The 7500-nt window shown below is 45.6% G+C and overlaps 2 long non-coding RNA genes across 2 annotated transcripts in view; both read right to left on the reverse strand.

Moving 5' to 3' along the window:
• Positions 1 to 5009: 5009 nt before the first annotated feature.
• On the reverse strand, positions 5010 to 5342 carry LOC132459028 (uncharacterized). The gene is made up of 2 exons (XR_009526088.1): positions 5241 to 5342; positions 5010 to 5210 (listed from the first exon to the last, which is right to left on the reverse strand). It is a non-coding gene; the product is annotated as an uncharacterized LOC132459028 (long non-coding RNA).
• Positions 5343 to 7292: 1950 nt separating this feature from the next.
• The window catches only part of LOC132459019 (uncharacterized), a 302-nt gene continuing 94 nt past the window's right edge, over positions 7293 to 7500 (reverse strand). The window contains exon 2 of the long non-coding RNA XR_009526079.1: positions 7293 to 7493. This is a non-coding gene — a long non-coding RNA (uncharacterized LOC132459019). The remainder of the gene's footprint in view (positions 7494 to 7500) is intronic.

Below are 7500 nucleotides of genomic sequence, written 5' to 3' on the forward strand. Positions count from 1 at the left end.
CCCTTCACACACACACACACACACACACAGACCCCACGTACGAACACAGACACGCACACACACACCAACACAGATATCCACGTGCAGATATGCAGATAAGCGAAGGCATGACTGTGAGTGAGCGCGCGCGTGTGTGTGTGTGTGTGTGTGTGTGTGTGTGTGTGTGTGTGTGTGTGTGTGTGTGTGTGTGTGTGTGTGTGTGTGTGTGTGTGTGTGTGTGTGTGTGAGCACTCGACATGAGCATGCATACCAATTCATGGTGCTGAAGGTGGTTGCCATAGTAACGTCAGGGATGGATACATCGAGGGGTTTGGTCAAGGCCTTCTGAATTGGCTGCGGTGCTTCATGTATGAAAGCAGACTGACGAAGACGCAACGCAGCGAGTCTGACTCAGTGAAACACACAACACTCTGCGCTGTAGAGGCAGGCCCGTGTGTGCATTTTTTGCATGCCAGCGTGTGGTTACATGCATGTGTGTGTGTGTTTTTATACTACAATAAGTTATGTTAATGTTATCGACCCCTCAGCTCATAGCTCCGGTATTCAAAGTATTCGGAATGAACACTATTGTGTCCTTCACTCTCTCACACACACACACATCTCTCACACACACACACACACACACACACACACACACACACACACACACACACACACACACACACACACACACACACACACACACACACAGACACACAGACACACGCTTACACACACACACACACACACACACACACACACACACACACACAAATTCACACACACATATACACACGTTTGCCGGCTGTCACGCCCACTTCTGACACCATCACAGATAAACTGATGGAATGATTTTCTTCTTCAGTGGTTTTTCTGCTCCCAAGGGGCTGAGCTGGTGGGTGGGGGTGTGAGGATGGGGGTGAAGATGGCGGGGGTGTACCAGGGGAGGTCGTAAATGGAATCTCCTGTGATTGGTTAATGTCCTTTTTTCACTCTCTGTCAATGTCACTTCTGTGTTCTGCTGCTTTACGAGTGGAAAATTTAAATGTTCCTCCAGGTGAAAAATTTAAGGATTGCGATATATTTATATATATACATATATAAATATATATTAGGGCTGTCAGTTAAACGCGTTATTAACGGCGTTAACGCAGTCCAATTTTAACTGCGTAAATTTTTTGATCGCGCGATTAACGCAAATTCATATTTAAAAAAAATAAAAAGATTATTATTTTTTTTTTTTTGGCTCAAAACAAAGAAGCAGTAGCCTGACTGCTATGTTCAAGGCAGTATGTTTGTATGTTCATCGTTTAATTGCACTATAGGCTTTTTTTGTATCTTCCTGTTTTGATCAGTATGCCAATGTTGGTATCAATAAAAAAACATTTGCACAAGGCAAGCCGATGCACTTCTCCATGTTGATAAGAGCATTCAAATTAGAACAATTAATGGGGCAAAGAAATCAAGGGATATTTAGCATAGAAAAAAGATTTGCGATTAATCGTGAGTTAGCTATGACAATAATACGATTAATCGCGATTAAATATTTTAATCGCTTGACAGCCCTAATATATATTTATATTTATACACGTTCGATCAAACAGGCAACATTTTGGTGTAACACCCAGGTGGACAGACCACCCTGACAGCCCATCCGGATTACTGAGGTGTTTGTATTATGGGATACAGTAAAATAAGAAAACACCATCATTAGTTACTCTTCCCTCCAACAAATCCCATCTCTCCCTCTCTCCCTCACAGATGCACGCATACATGCACACGGGCATAGACACATTCAAACACATGCAAACACACACACAGAGACACAGCAAACACACACACAGACCCAGAGACACAACCACAGTACACACAAGCACACATAAACACATGCGCACACACACATATACAGACACTTACGCACACAGAGACACTTACGCACAAGCACACACACACGCACAGACAGACACACACGCACACACATACAGAGTCACATGTACACACACACACAGACACAAGCACACATAGACACACACAAACACACGCACACACGGACAAAGAGACACACGCACACAGGCAGAGAGGCACAACATCACACACACACTAACACAGAGACAAACGATCACACAAACACACACACACGGACACAGAGACACATGCTCACACACACACACACAGACACACACACACGCACACGGACACGCACACACACACGCACACACACACACACACACACACCAAAAGCCACTGTTATCATGTCTGGCGACGGGTAAAACCAATAAACAGCACCCGGGGTCTGAGAACAGATGCCAGCCCGACAGGAAGTGGAGGAAGCAGAATGAACACGCCAAGCGCCGCTAAACGGCGTCTGGGAGCCGGAGAACCCGTTTAGCGAGCTGGCACCGGCCCCCCTCGTTCCCGCGGCGTCCAACTCCCACCCCCCCCCTCCCCCCATGTCCCGTCCCACCTCACCGCCTCCATTTTGTCTCCCTGCGTCATTCCTCTTGGGGGAGAATCACGGGTTCGATGCCAGCTGCTTCCCGGCGCCTGCCGCCTGAAGCTCAGCCAGAAGAACCCATCCGATTCTTCTTCTTCTTCTTCTTCTTCTTCTTCTTCTTCTTCTTCTCCTTCTGCTGGCAGACGGCAGACGACGCCTCTGATGGGAGGCTTCTTCCTGTGGAGAGCAGCTCTCAGGAAGTCCTACTGGGACAGGTCTCAGATCAGGAGTTAGAGAGTTAGACAGGTCTCACATCAGGAGTTAGAGAGTTAGACAGGCCTCAGATCAGGAGTTAGAGAGTTAGACAGGTCTCACATCAGGAGTTAGAGAGTTAGACAGGTCTCAGATCAGGAGTTAGAGAGTTAGACAGGTCTCACATCAGGAGTTAGAGAGTTAGACAGGTCTCAGATCAGGAGTTAGAGAGTTAGACAGGTCTCACATCAGGAGTTAGAGAGTTAGACAGGCCTCAGATCAGGAGTTAGAGAGTTAGACAGGTCTCAGATCAGGAGTTAGAGAGTTAGACAGGTCTCAGATCAGGAGTTAGAGAGTTAGACAGGTCTCACATCAGGAGTTAGAGAGTTAGACAGGTCTCAGATCAGGAGTTAGAGAGTTAGACAGGTCTCAGATCAGGAGTTAGAGAGTTAGACAGGTCTCAGATCAGGAGTTAGAGAGTTAGACAGGTCTCAGATCAGGAGTTAGAGAGTTAGACAGGCCTCAGATCAGGAGTTAGAGAGTTAGACAGGCCTCAGATCAGGAGTTAGAGAGTTAGACAGGCCTCAGATCAGGAGTTAGAGAGTTAGACAGGTCTCAGATCAGGACTTAGAGAGTTAGACAGGCCTCAGATCAGGAGTTAGAGAGTTAGACAGCGCTCAGATCAGGAGTTAGAGAGTTAGACAGGTCTCAGATCAGGAGTTAGAGAGTTAGACAGGCCTCAGATCAGGAGTTAGAGAGTTAGACAGGCCTCAGATCAGGAGTTAGAGAGTTAGACAGGCCTCAGATCAGGAGTTAGACAGGTCTCAGATCAGGAGTTAGAGAGTTAGACAGGTCTCAGATCAGGAGTTAGAGAGTTAGACAGGCCTCAGATCAGGAGTTAGAGAGTTAGACAGGCCTCAGATCAGGAGTTAGACAGGTCTCAGATCAGGAGTTAGAGAGTTAGACAGGTCTCATATCAGGAGTTAGAGAGTTAGACAGGTCTCAGATCAGGAGTTAGAGAGTTAGACAGGCCTCAGATCAGGAGTTAGAGAGTTAGACAGGCCTCAGATCAGGAGTTAGAGAGTTAGACAGGTCTCAGATCAGGAGTTAGAGAGTTAGACAGGTCTCAGATCAGGAGTTAGAGAGTTAGACAGGCCTCAGATCAGGAGTTAGAGAGTTAGACAGCGCTCAGATCAGGAGTTAGAGAGTTAGACAGGTCTCAGATCAGGAGTTAGAGAGTTAGACAGGCCTCAGATCAGGAGTTAGAGAGTTAGACAGCGCTCAGATCAGGAGTTAGAGAGTTAGACAGGCCTCAGATCAGGAGTTAGAGAGTTAGACAGGCCTCAGATCAGGAGTTAGACAGGTTTCAGATCAGGAGTTAGAGAGTTAGACAGCGCTCAGATCAGGAGTTAGACAGGTTTCAGATCAGGAGTTAGAGAGTAAGAAAGGTCTCAGATCAGGAGTGAGACAGGTATCAGATCAGGAGTTAGACAGGTTTCAGATCAGGAGTGAGACCGGTATCAGATCAGGAGTTAGACAGGTTTCAGATCAGGAGTCAAACAGGTTTCAGATCAGGAGTTAGACAGGTTTCAGATCAGGAGTCAAACAGGTTTCAGATCAGGAGTTAGTGTACTAACACTAACACCGTGACCTAGGCCCGGGCACAAGTCTCCCGCCGTGCCCCGTGAATGAATGATTGAATGTCCAATCCAACCATTTCTTCCTCAACTCTTCTTTCTTGGCCACGAGATGCAACATGGAATTGTTGTCTGTTGTCTGCACTGGGACTGTTTTAGCGGCTCCACATTGAACTGATCTTTGATTTGCTTTTGGATTGAAGGTTTTTCTGTTGCCAATCCACTATTTCTTCAGCTTTAATCCTTTTAATTGCAGTGTTTGCCCTGTATATTGTATATTAAACCCACATTTTAAATCATCTAACCTTTAATATTAAATAAAATTAGTATTTTAGCATTGGCCTAAGACAAAGATATCTATTTCAAACATGTAAACAGAATAATCTGTGCATTGCTGATATTATTATTAAGTGATGCAACAAACGTCCCACTGACGCACAGTGTCTCTTTAAGCGGAAGTGGAAAGTACCATGACGTTAAAGACTTCCTGCTGATCAAAGCTGCTCTTAAGACTTCGACATGCAGTCACACAAAACGCACAGAGAGACAACCACCGACAGGGCTAGGACGATGAGTTAAACTCTGTCGAAACAGCTTAGACCAGAATATGGCTGAGGACGTGATTTACGCAACGCCCAACATGATGACCAAGGCCAGGTACACACAAGGAGAGAGAGAGGAGAGGATCTACGCTAGCCTAGAGAGCCTCGGAGATCCACACCAGGACTCTGTGGGGACAGAGGAGTCCTCCAAGTCTCTGGGAACAGGAAGAAGTCAGCGGCCGGACGCTGTGAGCCCTCCTTGGTGTCCTATCAGGGCTGTTGTGGTGCTTCTGGGCCTACTGTCTGTGGTCCTGCTGGCTGGACTGCTTGGGTTGGCCGTTAAATACAGGACTGTCAAGGAGAAGACTGTAAGCATGGACAGAGACATGGAGCAACTTCTTCTAACGCTGAAGAATCTGACGGAACAGAGCACTGCTTTGTAAACAGGAATGTCCAGATGGTTGGGTAAAGTTTGGTTGTAAATGTTACATGATTTCCATCGAGTGGCAATCCTGGAATGAGAGCAGGGAGTTCTGTGTTTCCCGCGGAGCAGATCTGGTGGTTGTGGACAGTAAAGAGGAGATGGACTTTATTAGCAGGTACGGCTCATTCATCTGGCTAGGAGCAACACAAGAGGCCGGTGAAGGGACGTGGAGATGGGTTGATGGGACCGTCCTGTCACTGGATGACCCCTCCTGGAGCCGAGGGGGACCTCAAGGGGGTGAGGACAAGAACTGCTTAAAGATGATCAAGAAGCAGAAACAATATAATTGGACGGATGAGAGCTGTGATACCATGACCTTGGGGCTTTGTGAACAAAATTTTATAAAATGATTGAAAACATTTATTTGTGACTATTTTTTATATCTTGATGCCAACATACATCGGCTGTTTTGTTTCATACTTGTTGGGTTCATTCATTCTCGATAAGAGCTGTGATTGGCTGCAAGTGGTTCCTTAAAAGGAGATATTGTGAATGCTACACTGCAGGAGCTGTACATAGATGCTGCTCTTGTTACTTTATTTTTTCAATGTTTCCTCAGTTGATCTTGGTGTTAGCGGCTGAGGTTAGGAGGTGAAGAGTCAGACATTTGGCTGACATCGTTGGCTGGTTTTCAGTTGCTGCAAACCACATCAAGGGCCCTATTTTAACGGTCTAAAACGCGAGTGAGAAGTGCATAACGGAAGTGGCTTTGTGGGCAGATCTCTGGCGCTGAGGCTGTTATACCGGCGGATAAATGACTCTTGCGCCAAACTCAAATCTAAAATGGGTTGGGCTGAATACCTGTAGGTGTGTTTTGGGAGTAACATGCAATAAACCAATGAAAGGGCCATCTCCAATCCCCTATTATACTGCTTTTCTGGCCTTAATTTCTTATTAACCGATTAATAAAAATGGATTTTCGGGAAACTCTTCCTCTCATCTGGGCGCTTTCAGCATTCTCTGTCAACCCTCGGCTTCGTCCTTCTCCGCCCCCTCCCCCCCCCCCCTCCTACCAACCCCACTCCGTTGTGATTGGTTACCTTCCGGAAGAGCATGTTGCAGCATTACCATACATGGAAAATGCGGATTGTTCTACGTAGATAAATCCCGGAAATTTGAACAGGTGAATCGCGACCGGCGTCCCAAGTGTTTAGCCACCCCAGACGGTCAGCAGGGACTACGTCTAATTACATGTACGTCATTATTTGACACTTAAGTATGGTTAAACATGACTTTAAATCATAATAACAACTCTTCTTTCTTGGCCACGAGATGCAACATTGAATTGTTATCCGTTGTCTTCACTTGGACCATTTTAGCAGTTCAACATTGAACTGATCTTTGATTTGCTTTTTGATAAAAAAGAAAATCCACAATATCTTCAGCTTCAATCTTTTAATAGCAGTGTTTGCCCTGATCTTGTCCATTTATATATTTTAATCATTGGTATATTACATTAACTAATATCTCCCTCAAAATAATTTGTGTATTAAACCCTAATTTAAATCATAGAACCTTTTATATTAAATTTAACATTTTATTTTAACATTGGCCCATGACAAAGATCTGTATTTCAAACATGTCTTCATGAACATTTTGATTGCTTTGAAGGAAGTAGAATAATCAGAACATTACTGATATGACCCTAAGTGATGCTGCAGTCGCACCACTGACACACAGTGTCTCATTAAGCAGAAGTGGAAAGTAAAATGTGTTTAAAGACTTCCTGTTTGATCAAAGTTGGTGTTAAGTCTATGACATCCTGTCATACAAAATGCACAGAAAGAACAAGTACTCATAGTGCTAGGACGATAAGATAAACTGTGAAAACTCTGTGAGAACTCTGTGAAGTCAAAATATGGCTGAGGTGATTTACGCAACACCGGACATGATGACGAACGCCAGGTATTCACAAGGAGAGAGAGAGGAGAGGATAGTGGACATCTACGCTAGTCCTGAGAGCCTCAGAGATCAACAGCAGCACTCTGTGGGGACAGAGGAGTCCTCAAAGTCTCTGGGAACAGGAAGAAGTCAGCGGCCGGACACTGTGAGCCCTGCTTGGTGTCCTATCAGGGCTGTGGTGGTGCTTCTGGGCCTGCTGTCTGTGGTCCTGCTGGCTGGACTGATTGGGTTGGCCGTGAAACACAAGACTGTCGTCGAGAAGACTGTAAG

This window comes from Gadus macrocephalus, chromosome 1, assembly GCF_031168955.1.
Source record: "Gadus macrocephalus chromosome 1, ASM3116895v1".
NCBI lineage: Eukaryota > Metazoa > Chordata > Actinopteri > Gadiformes > Gadidae > Gadus > Gadus macrocephalus.